Genomic DNA, 16,398 nt, shown 5'->3' with positions numbered 1-16,398 from the left:
TGTTTTTAGATGTTGCTAAGTAATGTTTACTCTGACCAAGGACTTTCTGAGTCTCATGTTCTGCCAGGGAGGAGGGGAAGCCGGGAGGAAGCAGAGACAGGACATCTGACCCAAACAAGCCAAAGAAGTATTCCATACCACAGAACGTCATGCCCAGTATATATACTGGGGGCAGTTACCCGGAAGGGTTAGATCACAGCTCGGGTCGGGCGGGGCATCGGTCGGTAGGTGGTGAGTGGTTGTATTCTCTTCCCTTGTTATTTCCCTTATCATTAATATTACTGGTGGTAGCAGTAGTAGTGGTTTGTGTTATGCTGTAGTTACTGGACGGCTCTTATCTCAACCCATGGGAGATACATTCTTTCAATTCTCTTCCCCATCCCTCTGGGAGAGGGGGGGATTGAGCGAGTGGCTGCATGGTTCTGAGATAGCGGCTGGGCTTAAACCACGACAGTTCTTTGTGGCGCCCAACATGGGGCACGAAGGGTTGAGATAACAACAGATGTGAGCAGAGTGTCTCTAATCGTATTTGTGATTAGCATTCATTGTTTTGGATTAATAGTCACTCGTCACAATGCTGATTTATTGGTTCTCAGAGTTCTTGCACTTGATCTCACAGTTTCAGCATGTCGCACCTTAGTTAGAGCCAGTATTTGCTGGTTTAGTGCTTATCAGCTGGGGGGCCTGGCCTAAGGTTCTTGTTTCGCTGTACTTCATGGTAATGACTTGTAATACAATAGACTCACTGATCATGAAACTAGGCTGGCTTGCGCTCCCAGTGTGGTCAACACGTCTATACTTTTGAAGGCATATAATGGAATATTTCAGCAATTACACCTTTTTTTTCCCCTTCTCAGGTTGTCAGCCTATGAAGGAGACATTCCCTTACGCCCCCCGCTCCCCCACCAGACTATTCACAGCATCATTTGAGAGTTCTGAAGGTTTTGAATGGCCTTTGGGTACCCTTGAGACCCACCTGCTGATTGTGATGGGGATCACCATGTTGGCACATATACAGAGTGTGTTTTAACCACGGACATACCATCCTGAGAACGGCCCATTTCGTCTGACCGTGAAGGTTAAGCAGGTTTGGGTTTGGGTCTGGTCTAGGGTTAGATGACGATATAGGAGGACCAAAAGATTTTCCCCGAGGCTGGACAGTGAGACAAGGGGGCACAAAATCACAAAATGGAATATAGAAACCTCTCAAATTAGTTTTAAGTAATGTTAAGTTTGATGGCTTTGTAACAGTAGCAATGGAAAATTACTGAGGTGCGTGATACACAGAAGAAAAAGCAGAGTACAGCTAGAGATCATACTGAGAATTGTCATAAGATAAATGTTATAGTTGATACAGTTTAAGAAAAACATTCTAGAACAGGACACAGGGTAAGGAGTATCTGGGAACTGCAGGTGTCCAGGATGGGCTACAGTGAAACTAACTGATAAGTGGGAGGATAGGAGGATTATTACGTCTCTGGTGCTAACGAACCAATTAAACTGGTATGAGCATCTACTGCGCATGCTTCAAAGGCTGCCAGAAGTGATGAAGATTGTTGGAGGAAGTAAACGACCCTCAGAGACCACCACCACGATTCTGTACGCATGCGAGGAACTCTCTGGAAAATGATGCAATCCACACGTAGCCTCATGAATACGTATGTATGCCCAGTGGCTATAAAAGGACGGCTTGTGTGGCAATTGGGGGACACACGTTAGGAGGAGCTATCCCCCGTGTCTCCCGGTGCCGCAATAAAGAATACCTGCTTGTCCTCTTGAAAACTTTGTTGGCGAGTTTGTTCCTGGAGTTTTCCACAAATCAATTTGGCGACCCTGATGGGACCCTCTCTGCTCTGCTGCAGGACCCGCTGAGGACAGGGCACCCTAGGGCACTTAGGAATTTTTCCCGGTGGGACCCCTCAACTCATTCGGATCACCGCCGGAACAGACAAGGACCATCTAATAAAAAGGTATTCTTTTCTTTTGTATAGTCTGTAAGGTACAGGGGGCATCTTGCATAAAGACTAAATTGGTAATTGGGTTGGTTTGGTAAGCGTACGCAAGGTTTGGAAGCCTTCCATAAATCGAGATAGGAAATCTCATAGGTAAAGGCGTATACCCGGGTGGTAGCGTCCGTTTGGTATACACCCACAAAAAACAAGCTAAAATCCAGACCCAAACCACATAATTGGCTCCATCCTCTTCCCAAGAGGAAGGTCAGAAATCCATGAGGCTGATGAAGGAAAAGCTCCCCAGCAGTCAGATCTAGAGCTGCAACCCAAGACTTTCTCCACTGATCTGAAGAAGAAAAGAGTCTTTAGAAAGGCCTTTAGGACCTTCTTATGAGCAAGAGAAAGCAGCATCCAGCTTCCATAGAAAACTGGCAAAGCTGAGGGAGCTTCACAGGTCAAGCAGGGCAGGTCCATCCTCACAGTGGGGTGGAAGACATTTGGACACCTAGAAAGCAAACTAAACCCTCCAGTGCAGCCCTTTTCTATGGGATGAGAATGAGCCTTAATGGTTTGGGAGAGCTCCTCCCTCCTGAGGACAGTGTTCTCTAGAATAAGACTGTTCTTGATGAAAATGCAATCTCCTAAGCAAAGCTAAGGTGAGCTCCTCTGGGACACCTGCAGGATGTGCAGATGGAGGGGATCCAGTCTTCCCTCCTGCAGCACAGCACATGGCTGCCTCCCCAGTAATCCTCACAGCCAGGCAGATGGCCTTCATTAAATTAATCTTTTTTACTTGAGTAGGCATATTGTGAGATCTCTGCAATCCCATCTCCTCATTTCAGTTCTGTCGGCATCACCAGGGTAGTCCAATCCTTTCTAGCATGGAAAATACCAAGGCAGCAGCCTTGCCCGACCCCTAAAGAACAACAAAACCAGCATCCTGAAGCACTGCAGCATTGCTCAGCTGTGAGCTGTGCCAAAAAGCACAGCTACTCGGCTCCTTCACCCCTCCAAGAGCTGGATTCACCCTTCTGCCCCAGCTAACCTAGACTGAACCCCCAAAGCCAGGCACAGCTCAGACTGGCCAGGCTGCGAGTGTGATGGCCACACAAATCCCTGCAGGTCTCCAGGTGCTTCTTTCACCTCCAAAGCTCTTCTCTGCTTCCTACCACAGCGCCAAAGGTGCTGGGGCATCAGTAAAGCTAATCCACAGCGAGCTCACAGATGTATGAGCAACAGGAGGTGTGCCAGAGAATAGCTCCAGGCCTGCACTGGGGATGACGGATGCCAGGACAGCAGCATGGATGGGATCTGCTGTGCCATCACTGTGGGCTCGCTTCAGTCCTTCCCCCCCATTCCAGGTGCCCACAGGTCTCCTGAGGTGCTCATGTCCCAGCCAGACCAGCCACCAGGACCCTGCCAAACCCACAGGCACTGGGGTGATGCAAACAGCACGTGATGGGCAGGTGACATTTCTAGCACAGATCTCCAGGAGGACACTCCTGCTGAAGCCCTTCTCCATCCTCTCACCCATGCCAGATGCAAGGTGCAAAGCCAGAGCATGGCCAGAGCAAGGGGCAGCTATCTCCATCCTGGGGACACAGGGGTCTTGACCCAAATACATAAGAAACCCCCTACCCAGCCGCTCACCTGTATGTCCTCCCTCGCACCCTCGGGTGCTGCCCTCCGTAGTAGCCTCCCTGGGCTTGGAAGCAGCCCTGGTAGCCCCCACGGTCAGTGGTGCTGATGCCCGGCACATTGGTCCTCTTGGGCAGCACCTAGAAGGCAAAGGGTGGCTCAGCCAGCACCAAGTTTTGACACAGCTCCATTCAAACAGAGCTGGGAGAGATAGATGCAGCACCCCAGGGCTTCATCCAGCTCTTACCTTAATGACACGGCCTCTGAACACACTCTTATCCAGCTCCAACGCAGTCTTCACAGAGCTCTTCTCTTCAAATTCAATGTAGGCATACCTACAAGGGGATGGGTTGAATAGAGCCCCAGGGCACCCCACTGCTCCCAAAGGCTGGGGAGCACAGGGCAGCATCCTCAAGACCCCAATCCCAGAGCACACCACTGACCCTTTGGGATGCCCTGAGAACTTGTCACAGAGGATGGTCACTCGGTTGATCTCCCCGCAGCTGTGGAAGTGAGACTCCAGCTCTTCTGCCGTGCCCCCATAATCTACCTGCAACGACAGTCCCAAGCCCTCCAGTGCTACCAGCCAGCCCCCCAGCTTGTGGGTCTGCAATCACACAACGTCACGAGAGACAAAGGGCCCAGCTGACCCCTCTCACACCATGCCACCATAGCTTCACCACCTCTTGAGGTGCAGCAGACCCAGATGAATTTTCCAGCCTAGAAGCCCAAATCCAAGAGACAGCTCCCCTGGCTTTGAGGGGACAAGAAACGCCACAAAAACAGCAGCTTCCAGCAGCGTAGTTTGGGGAGCTGACACTTGCAACAGATTATCTGCAAGTAGTTGAAAATCATAGGCAGATGCTGAGCCACATTCCCAGTCTGGGCTGGGCAGAGGAGAAGCATTTGGGATGGGACCAGCCAGCCTTCAGTGGGGGGTGGAAAGGCCCCCGGTGAGAAGGTTCTCAGACATACATCCAGCTGGACCAGGAGTAGGGAGATGGGCTCTGCTCCAGGGTCTCCCACTTACATTGCCCACATAGATGGATCGCTGGTCAACCTCCATCTTCTTGGTTGTCTTTGGGAAGAGACCTGCAGAGACAAGGGCTGCTTTGCCATGCTGGAGTTATGGGAGCCCTTTGGCAGAGGGGTGTCTGTGGAAGTCTTCTACCAGCACAACCACCACTGAGCTGACACACTATAAAGCTCCTTGAGTCCCTGTCACATCCAGGCATACCCAAATAACCACACGGCTGTCTCTGCCTCCTCCTCCTCCTCCATCCCCTTGCCCCCTTTCTCTTCAGAAAGCCCCCAAACCACAGGGTAACTGCTCTACTGGGGCAGTTGATACTAAACTCAATTAAGTAACTGAATTAAATGTAATTAATTTACTGCATCTTGGTCTGCACAGGTAGGAGCTAAGAGTGGATAGCACCATGTCACACCCGGGACCCCATCCCTCATCCACCTTACATGTCCAGCCTCAGGCTGCCTGGAGAGGCAGAGCCACATGCTCTGGCTCCAGTTACCACCCTGTGCTCTAGTGTTGGCCCTGAGGGGACAGCAGCACCCAGGGACAGCCCATACCTCCCTCCAAGTTCACAATAAAGCGTTTCTCAGCTTCCAGCTGCAGCTCCTTTATCCGCTCATCCTCTTTCTCCATCTCTTGCACTCTGGCGTTGATGGCCTCCAGCTCCTGAAACCCCAACCAAGACTTGCATGAGCAGTACACTGAGCAGGGACACCCTGATCCCACCGCCCAATCTGGGCTGGGATGTTGCAGTGCTGCACAACATGCACCTCCACCCACAGTTCCCTCCCAGGCAGGGGACAAGGGTAGCCTGAGGACAACAGCCTGTCCCACAAAAGGGGAGTTCAGCTCCCAGCTCCACTAGGGAGAAAAAAAACAGATAATACTTCCTTTCCCATACTTTTGAAGCAGTATGGGCAGAGATGCCAGAGGGAACCAGAGATTTAAGCTGGTGATGAACAGGAGCCAGGTACTCTTGCTCAGCCAGAAAAACACCTCAGTAGTGAAAGCTAAGCAGCAGGAGAGTGACAATTCAGGTTTCAACTTCTCAGCTCAGGGATTTTAACATCAGGGCCCAAGATTTTTAATTTTTAGAAGCACTTGAACAGAGGTGTAGAAAGCTTCCCATTTCCTTAGAGAAACAAGGAAAACTGATTCCACACTCACTGGGTTCTGCACAACCAGCTCCTCCACACTGTCCCCGTCCAGGTGGCTCAAGTCCAAGTCATCATCTACAGTCTTCCACAGAGCTGCCATCTCTGCCACATCCCAGGATGCCTCCACTGCTGCCAGGGACGGCAGGTCCTACAACCAGATCCCTGAAGTGTCCAGGAAGAGAGGACTGGGCAGGAAGAAAGGCAAAAAGCCATTTAAGAGAAAAAAAAACCCCAACCATTTAACATAGAACTAAAGCAGAACGCCAGGCAGACAAGGGCTTTAAAGGTGCTTCCAGCAGAAGGATGAACAGGTGCCATCAAAGCAGCTTGCTCTCAGTGCTGCAGGCAGGCTTGCAGCAAGACCCCAGAATTGCAGGAGTCCTCACTCCTGAAGTTGGTGACCTACTGAAAGGTCTTGTGTTCATACTGAGGCATTTCCCAACTTAGGAGGGCTGCAGAGTGGAACAGGAAGCATCTTCCTGTGGGTGAAAAAGGAAAAACAGGCACAAGCCGGATTTAAAATGGAAGGAGAGACAGGACCTGACCCACCATAGCGCTCCCAGGCCATACAGAGTGAGCCCTACCTCACCTAAACAAAGGTAAACCCATACCCTTCCAGCTTGGGGCTCCTGGTTTGATCTCACAGTGGTGAGATCACTACCTGTGAGCAGCGAGCTGACCCTCTGCTCCAGCCTCCAGAGCCTCAGTCCTTACCACAGAGCTAAGACCCGTTCCGGACGTGTGTCATGCCGTGCACACCCCTCCCCCCCGGACCACGAACATCCCGCACTACCTCCACGGAACAGCGTCACATACAAATTTCCTGCGCAGTGCTGCTTTCACACATCAGGAGCCAATCAGGGCAGGGCGCGCCGGCAGGGGGCCCTGCCCAGCCGTGACCCTGGAGCCTCGGGTTCGAGTCCTGGGTGTGGCAGCAGACATGTACGAGCGGCCAGGTGGTGGGTCTTCCCCCCCCCCCCCCCCCCAGCCCTCCTTGTCCACCCACCCCGCTGGCGGTGCTGGGGACCACAGCGAGCTCCTGTGCACAGTGTGAGCAGCAGGGCACCCCAGTAGAGTGCAGCATCTGCAGCAGGAAGGGAACATCCCTTTGGGTTCCCTGGGGACAAACCTCAATGCCCCCCGCCATGGACACCCCTCCTTATGGCTAGACATGGGGAAGTGTTTACCCCATGGCTACAATGAACCCCTCCAGGGTTAGGGGCCCAGAGTGCTGCTGGGTGAGTGGGGGTGAGGGCACCCACCACAAGTCCAGGCTCTGGTTGATATTAAATTGTCTTTATTACACAGATACAGAGTTAACAGCCATAACCTGCATCATAAAGTTTACATTTTTCACAGGTCAAACATAGAGTACACTTAGAGAAAGCAGGAAACAGCAAGGGGGGGACAACATGCCAAAAGGAAGTCCTACCACATAATCTCTCTGGGCTGGCCCCCAAAGCCCCCAAAACCCATACAATAGGGCAGGGTGCCTGGCAGGGGGCTCTGGTTTCCAGCCCCCTGGGATCCTCTGTGCCCCAGTGTCCCTGTCCCCAGGGTTGGCAGGGTAACACGAGGATCCCAAGCAGGGCATGGGACCAGGGAAGCTGGGAGTGAGGGGGGATGGCAGCACGATACCTCCCTCCCGGGGCTATGGCTTTCAGTGACATCAGAGGAACCCCCGGGGTTGCCACCACAGCACCAGTGCAGTGTCTGGTACCTAGAAACAAGGTGGCATCTTGTCCCCAACCTCAAACACACCAGGATCAAGAGGAGTACTCTGAGGAGAAGAGGGGACCCCAGTGGGCCCTGAAGGAGGATGCCGCAGAATATATATGGACTCAGTCAGAGATCAATATGATCAGACAAAAAGCCGTTTATTACAAAGCCTTAACCCCTTAAATACTATTTCTTACGTGCACTTACAGTGATTTGGCATATTATGATTGGATACATGTCTTGAAGACCCTTTGCAACTAGCATATAACTGGTTAAGCACAGGTGTGGGAACTTGACCTCGAAAGCTTGCCAACAGTCCACAGTTCTCATTAACTCCGTGAAATACAGCTTCTTCTTATCTTGCTTGTTTAAGCTTCCTTGGGCCTCTCATGGCCTTGCTGTATCTTTCAGGATTATTCAGAATTTATGTATCAATTATCCATTCTCCTGTGAGAACACTGTCTCCACATCTCCCCCTTTTTGTTTTATATATGTTTTGGATGACTCTACTTGAGCAGGGGATTTGGGCTCGATCATATCTCCAGTATATGCCGACTACAGGCTGCTGGGCCTGCCCCTTTTTTCTGCTGTATGGCTCTCTAGTAACAGGGGAGGCCATCCCTCACATCAAGGTCTGGCATGGCATGTGTCCCCACCGCTCCAGGCCTGCTGGGTTGCAGCCAACATCGGAGCTAAAGGTTCTTCTGGGTGGCAAACACAGTATTTGCTGATATCACTTCACACCTCATTCAGACAGGCCAGGTACACTTAACAGCTCTTTCTAGCCCAGGTCAGGGAGCACAGATAGCACAGTTGGGATAAATCCACACCAAGAGATTAAGACAGGATTGCACAAATGCCTGTCTCATCCCAAACTCATCTCTATTAGCATCTCCTATCCTTGCAGCTCCCTGCTGTTCCAATTGAAGACTTCCAAATCAATACCAGGTATTTATATAGGGGGAAAAAAAGTACAAACTAGGCTAGAAAAGCATCCCAGCTTCTTAATTGCTTATGCAGTACACTCACTACACAAGGCTGTGCAGCTACAGCATGTCCAAGTAGAGGTAACACAGGCAGGCATAGGCACTGAGCAGCTACTCGGTGATTTTCACACACCTCTACTCCAAGTCTTTCCTGTCCCACAGGCAGCAGTCTGTGCTTCAAGGACCTAATCAGTTAAAAACACATAAAACATAGGCTAAAAATAATAGTTAAATAGCTGCACAGCTCCAAAGGATGGATACTAGAAGCCTGGAGAAAGCCAGGTCAGTGTTAAGTCTGCTCCCAGCCAGTACAGTCTCACTGCAGATGAGGTTCACACAGCAGGATAATTTATTTTATAAGTAACATTTACAACACCTTCTCAAACAGAACTTCAATACATTTTAAACAACAACAACAACCTGTCAGATAATGGGAGATGAAAGTGTTGAAGCCTCTCCTACCATCTAAACAAGGTACAGCTGTACACTGCTATTCCAGAACATTTTCCTGTAAAAATCACTCTTTTCACTTTCAGAGATGGGAGTTCAGCATTTCCTCTTCCACAAGAGAATCCAAACACCCCAAAGTAATTTCTGTTAAGAAATACGTCTCAAGAATTTACAAAGCTACTAAATGGAATATTTAAAGCCCTAGAAGAAGTCAGGTTTATTTTTAATCTAAGATTAAGCTGTAATTTGGATAAAGGCCAATCTTGGCAGCACTGAGCTCAGGAGTACAACATTAAGAGTTAAAGCCCCAAGCTTTAAAAATGTCTTGAGATTTTAAGAGGTGGGGGGATCAGTAGGGTTTTTAGCCTGGCAATGTCCCCTGATCTGTGAAAAGCTGCTTTAGGAGTGAGTCACATCTGGATTAGAGGAATCCTAGCCAAGGATCACAAAAGATTAGTATGATAATTACATAAGAAAACAAATTTCAACATAGAACTTCACTCAGCTGGGCTCACACCGTTCCCATCCAGGGAACCCTGAGCAGGAATGCTAATGGGAGTATCTTGTGGGGGCATCTTGTGGGTTGGGTCCTGCAAGACGCAGTGGGCATCTTGTAGAAAAGGTTTTGGATTTTACTGGTATATACCCACAAGAAGCAGAGGGCATCTTGTGGTTTTGGGTCCTACAAGATGTAGGGGGTTCTTGTGGAAATGGTTTTGGATCTTGTTGGCATTTGATTTATTTTGTGGCTTGTTACATTAAGGATTTTGGTCTTGAGATTTTGGTATCAGTGACAGACTGTTATAACTAAGCAGGGGGCATCTTGTGGTTTGGGTCCTACAAGATGCAGGGGTGTCTTGTGGAAATGGTTTTGGGTCCAGTGTGCTATCAACAGCCCATAAGGGATTTGATTCAGTGATGCTGTCAGTGTGGGTCCCTGAATAGGTTAGTCGAATCACCCTCCGATGCAGTGGGCTGTCCAGTACGGTTCCCACAGTGGGATGCAGACAACCTGGTCGGAAACAAGGGTCTCGTCCTTCTTGGGACACTGACAGGCTGGTCAAATATAAAGGGTTCAAGGAAAACCCCTATTAATGTTACAAAATATGGTCTGAGCCATAGGGGTTAGGAAGAACTGCTTTTGATTCTACCGGTATTCGTCTTATTTTGTGGCTTGTTACAGTAATGATTTTGGTCTTGTGATTTTGGTACTGGTGACGGGATGTTATAACTGTGTTATTAACTGTTGTTTGTTTGATTGAATTTTAGTCTCTGTCTTTGTCTCAAGTGTTGTAACTGTGTGGAGTGTGTCTGTGGGATCCCGTTTGTGTGTGTGTGTGTGTGTGCGAATGCGAGATTGATAATGGAAAATCAGCAGAGTGAAGAGATCTTGAAAAAGAGTACTTTAGGGTGCATTTTGGCACACTGGAAAGAACTTGGAGGGTCTCCTGGGGGCTCGGTAAATAAGGAAACATTGGTAACATATTGTAACCAATGGTGGCCTTTGTACACTTTGGAAGATCAGGAAAAATGGCCTAAAAATGGAACTTTGAACTATAATACATTGTTACAATTAATGTTGTTTTGAGGTGGCAAGGAAAATGGGATGAAGTAATGTATGCACATACGGTTTTCACTTTAAGAAATTATGTGGAGTGACAGACTGCATGCAAAAATAATATAGCTCTGGCAGATCCCTTAATTTTGGCTTTGGAAAAGGACAGGCAAAAACTGAAAGTTAAGATGGAGAGATGTTGTTCAGCCTGTGATATTGGGGAAAGATGTTTAAAGTTAAAAAAAAACAGAAATCAGGAAGTTAGGCTGAAAATTATGTATCACAGGTACCTCGGAGAGGAGCACCCTCTGCATCTGTCCTATCTGATATTGATAAGGAGGAGGAGATTGCTGTCACTGGCAACAAGCAGCACATTCACATTCAGAGTTAAGGGAGGGGTAAACCAGAAGTGCTTTTGCAGATGCAGGCATCTGTAGCCCCTGCAGAGCAAGGTGAGCAGCTGTGAGAAAAAAAAAAAAGGGAAAACCAAGGGGGAAAGTGGGGGAGCTCAGGCAGCTCCTGTGTTTGAGTGTGGGAGGAGGGATGTCGGGCAGAGGTGGGGGAGTGGGCTCTTCTGTGGAAGAGGATTGGTGTGCGTGCTATGGGGAGTTTGGACGTTGGAAGTGAGATTGCCCTGGGGGGGAGTGCCATGGGGTGGCTCCGGTGACTGAATTGGAACTAGACTGACAGGGACCTGGAGAATCTACCCTAACAGATTCACTGAGTAAATTAAAACTAGGGACTAGAGGAAATAAAGAGGAATTTTAGTGGATACAGGAGCAACTTATTTGGTGTTAAATCAGAGAGAAAAGAATTTGTTACAGATGTGGGAGCTACTGGCCACCAAGAAAAAGAAAAAAAAAAAAGAAAAGAAACGGCATTCTTTCTGAAACCTTTAAAGTACAAATTGGGAAAACAAATAGGAATGCATAAATTTTTATGCATGCCAAATTCTCTAAAATCTTCATTAGGGTGAGACGCAACATTTAAAGAAGGTAAAATGGAATTTAGAGTTAAAAGCAATCAATTAATTGCAGTTTTGACTTTATCTTTAATTCAACAGAAAAGCAAAAAGTAGTACCTCCTTGAAACAGAAATCCTTAATCAGGTATATGTGGGAGTATGGGCATCTGAAGTTCCAGATAAGGAAAAAAAATGCTTTGCCTGTTAAAGTGGAAATAAAAAGGGGGCCCTGCCCGGTTCAAATAAAACAGTATCCTTTAAGAATACAAGATAGAAGGGGAATTAAAGAAATAATTGATAAATTTTTTAAGATATGGTTTATTAGCAGAATGTGAATCGGAATATAACACCCCCATTTTACCAGGAAAGAAAACAGATGGGAAAAGCTATAGGCTAGTTCAAGATTTAAGGGCAATAAATAAAATAGTAGAGGACATCCACCCTGTGGTGGCTAATCCATATACTTTATTGACCAAACTAAAATTAAATCAGAAATGGTTTGCCATCCTGGATTTAAAGGACGCTTTCTTTTGCTTACCATTGGCCAGAGAAAGCCAAAATTTATTTGCTTTTGAATGGGAAAATCCTGACACAGGAAGAAAAACTCAATTAACTTGGATGGTATTACCTCAGGGGTTTAAAAACAGTCCAGCAATTTTTGGAAATCAGCTAGCACGAGAACTAGAATCATGAAAGCCACCTACTCAGATGGGGACTCTGTTACAATATGTGGATGACCTATTAATTGCTACAGAAACAAAGGAAGAATGTGTCCAGTGGACAGTGGAATTATTACATTTTCTGGGACTGAATGGTTATCGGGTATCCAGACAAAAGGCTCAACTAATCCAAACCCGAGTTTCCTACCTAGGATATGAAATAACAGGAGGACAGAGAGAACTTGGAACTGCCAGAAAAGAAGCCATTTGCCAGACTCCACAGCCGTCGACTGTCAAGGAGCTCTAGACATTCCTGGGAATGACAGGATGGTGCAGACTTTGGATCCATGATTATGGTGTTCTGGTAAGACCACTATACGAACTGTTGAAGGGAAACTCTCCCTCTTTGGACTGGACTGATAAAACAGAGGAGGCTTTTAGAAATTTAAAGATAGAGTTAATGAGAGCTCCGGCTCTGTGACTTCCGGATGTGACTGAACCGTTTTGGCTATATTCCTATGAAAAACAAGGAATAGCCTTTGGGGTCCTTGCTCAGAAACTAGGACCCTACAGAAGGGCAGTGGATGCCCCAGTATTCACACAACTAGCTGAAACCAGCCATATCTGTAATTCTTCTGATAGTGGGCAAAGATTTAGAACACTGTGACCTTCCTGCAAAATTTATTGCAGGATGGGCAGACAAGGAGTATCCAAAGGTCGCAGATGTTTGGGAGGCATTGTCTCTAAACTAACTGATAAGTAGAAGGATGGTGTGAAATCATTCATTCATGTTTGTTTAGTGGGGCCACTAAATTCCACAGACAACACAAACATTGTTCTTTATCTTCAACCTAAGTTAAGCTAAAAGTACTTTAACCCTATGTTTTCCAGGCACTAGCTTTCCTCATATCAGCCCCCCCCCCCCCCCCCCCCCCCCTTCTTTTACCTTTACAAATTCTTTTGCTATGTGGTTCCATTTTGCTCAAGAGTTCTGGCCATTTTCAACTTGTTGTCTAATCTTGTGTCTTTAGCAAGCTTTGCGAACTCATACAGTTATATCCACATAGCAACACCTATGATTTGCGAAAGCCAATGCATTTATTTGTTTATCACAATCCCCCCTTTTTCTTTTTCTTAATCTATTTGGCTTGAGCCATAATTTCCATTTCTGGCTTTTCTCATTCGTTCATTTTTTTCAAAGATTAGTTTTGCCTCCTCAAATGGATCAGCACAAGACTGAATTTTTAACATTCTTATTTTTGATTCTGTTCCCTCAGGAGTAATTATTTCAAACTGTAATTGCTCTATGGTCCTAAGGACCATTCTACTCATCAGGGGAACAACACAAGGTAGAATGAGTAAAACAGTTATTAACAAAACAAAATCCAGCAGAATTCCTCTTAACCCCCCAAAGTTCCACCTTTTTCCATATCCAAGTTAAACTCTTTCCAGGTTTGAACGGGAACATGCACAACCTTTTTCATTTCAGTAACTATCTTTTTCTTTTTGATAACTTTTCCTTTGTCATCTATCTGTAAACAACAGTTGGATAGATTGAATTTCCCCCCCCCACACACCCTTCCTGGGCTAAAAGGCAATCCAGGGCTAAGAGATTTTGATATACCGCTGTGCAAATTTTGCTATTCTGTTTGGCTAATATGTTCAATGCATCACCAGTTTTGTTAGTCACAATTTCCAGGACTGCTTGCAACCTAATTATGCGATTTAACATATATATATATATATATAGGCGTCCAGTATCCCCAGGATCCATCCTCAGCCCAAGAGGCAGGATCGTAATATGCAATAATTCGCTCTGGGGGCCACTGATCATTTTTCAAGTTTCCAGTCTGTAGGTCCCTTTTTGCCTGGGATATTTCAGATACATCAGAATAGAATGCCACCCCTAATCGTTCCCCTCTATGTATTGGTAATAAAAAGAAACTTGGCTGGATGGTTCCCAAAACACATGTTCCGGTTCAATTCCCAGGTAATTCAGAGTATTCATATTTACCACAGATCCAATATAGTCCCTTCTGGAGCTTCCCCTTTATCCCCAGGGTTCTTACTTAAAATCCAATTTTTTCCTCCATCTGCAATATCCGAAGGATGGCCCCAAGTTGTCCTTTTTCTTACTGTTTTATTCCAAATTCTACTGTTTTCACAAGTTAAATCCCCCACTGGCTTTTTCCCTTGTCTCCCAGGGGGCTTTTGCCAACAGTTTTGGCAAATGATACTCATCTGTAGTGCCAATTGTTTCACTCTCTGGACTTTGATTGAGTTCCATATATTATTATCAGTAATATTAATTTCCTTCTACCCCCAAGGCCATTGTTTCCCCATATTGGTACCTCCACAAACATAACAATTACTTATATGAAGCACTTTTGCTATATTTTCTGCCAAATTCGCAAACAAATTACTGGCAATTGCGTAAATTTCATATTTGGCCCCAGTTTCCACTTCACGATAGAAAGAATGGAACAGTAGTTCCTCCTCCTTGTCCGAGTTTACAGCTTCTTGAATCTTAATACAGATTAGAGTTCCTGGGTCTGACCCAGTGCTGTCAATCTCAATTGCTGAGGTGAGTAGCTCGAGAGAGGACGTCTTCAACAGCGGAGCGGGGGGAAGATCAGCGTCCAGAAGCCTCAACTCAGAGCTACAAGAGCCACCGAGGGAGCCTCAAATCCTCGACAGGACAGCTCAGCTGATGCCAGCAGCTGACTCACACGGGGCGGAGCCAGAAGCAGCGGCACCAGCCCTGACTGGTTAAAAACCTGCCCCAGGGAGCACGAACGACCAGGAGCGCGGTAAATAGAGTGGGTCGAGGCAGTTTGTATGGGCAGATGAGCGGGATGGTGAGCACTCGTCGTGTGACCAGGGCCCGGTCCGGGAGCTCTGCTCTGGCTGCCCCGGCGGTGGTCAGCGTAGGCACCCAGACAGAGCCGATGAGAGGGGAGGCTGCAGTGCAGAGCTCAGAGTGTAGAGGGTGCCTGTACTGGTCTTGTGAGGGAATGGTGCACAATGGGCAGGGCTGCACTCAGTGCTCCCTGGTGGAGGTCCTCCTGCAGCAGGTGGCTGAGCTGCGGGATGCTGTTAATGGACTGCAAGATGTCAGGGAAGCCGAGAGGAAGCAGGAATGCTTGCTCCCTGCCCAAACTGTGCAGGGGCTTCAAGCTTCCCCTCTAGCTCATGGAGGAAGAAGGAGGCCATTAACCTGGGAAGCTAGGAATTAGTGACAAAAAAAAACAACAAAAAAATGGAGGGAAAGGACAATCAAAAGCAAGGGGCTTCTTCCTAAATCTATTGTCCTCATCCAGAACTGCTTTGCTGTCCTTCAGGGGGCTAATGAGGATACGCACTCGAGCCTGAGACAGCCGGCTGATGCACTGCTAAAGAAGATCTCTACTGGTGCTGCCAGGAAAAAGCAGCGGGTCGTAGTAGTAGGGGACTCTACATTGAAAGGGACAGAAGCACTTGTCTGTTGGCCTGACCCCGTCTCAAGGGAGGTGTGTTGCCTACCAGGGGCACGGATCAGGGCTGTGGCAGAGAGGCTGGGAAGTCCCACGGACTATTACCCACTCCTGGTGATACATGTGGGTGCTAGGGATATAGATAGTAGTAGCCTGGGGACCATAAGGAAGGACTACAGAGCCCTGGGGGAGGTGGTTAGGGGCTCTGGAGCTCAGATAGTCTTTTCATCAATTCTCCAGGCTACAGGGAAGGACCTAAAAAAAACTAGGATGATCAGCCAGGATAATAAATGGTTAAAAGGGTGGTGTCATAGTGAGAGGTTTGGGTGACACGGGACACAAGTTTGTAGACCAGGTCTAGTGGTGGCTGGTGGAGCTGGTCTGATGATAAAGAAGGGAAAGAGCAGTTTTGGTAGGAGGCTTGCCAGACTGGTCAAGGAGGCTTTAAACTAGATGTGTTGGGGGAGGGGGGCATCATTCCATCCCAACACACCCAGTCAGTTGCCAGCAACTATAATAAATGCTTGGAGCATTTCCAGCCGCTCCAGCCAATAATCCAGCTTCATTTGGAGCTCGGCTCAGATGCCTCTATACAAACGCCAGTAGCATGGGGAACAAACAAGAGGCATTAGAGATGTGTGCACATCTACGGAGGTATGATATAATAGGCATCTCAGAAACATGGTGGGACGGCTCCTATCACTGGAGTGTTGGAATGGAAGGTTACAGGCTTTTTAGAAAAGACAGGCCTGGCAGGTGGGGAGGGGGAGTTGCCCTTTATGTTAGGGATAGGCTGGAGAGTATGGAACTCTGTCT

General features: G+C 47.6%; 1 pseudogene; it reads right to left on the bottom strand.

The window, feature by feature from the left end:
• Positions 1–2,179: 2,179 nt before the first annotated feature.
• On the bottom strand, positions 2,180–6,212 carry LOC133281910 (polyadenylate-binding protein 2-B-like; annotated as a pseudogene).
• Between the last annotated feature and the right edge of the window lie 10,186 nt (positions 6,213–16,398).

Source organism: Pezoporus flaviventris, unplaced genomic scaffold (genome assembly GCF_033815535.1).
Source record: "Pezoporus flaviventris isolate CSIRO_AGI_PZ_B2104156 unplaced genomic scaffold, CSIRO_AGI_Pfla_v1 ptg000109l, whole genome shotgun sequence".
NCBI lineage: Eukaryota > Metazoa > Chordata > Aves > Psittaciformes > Psittacidae > Pezoporus > Pezoporus flaviventris.
The sequence above is the reverse complement of the archived record's forward strand: the minus strand, read 5'-3'. Positions and strand labels throughout refer to the sequence as shown.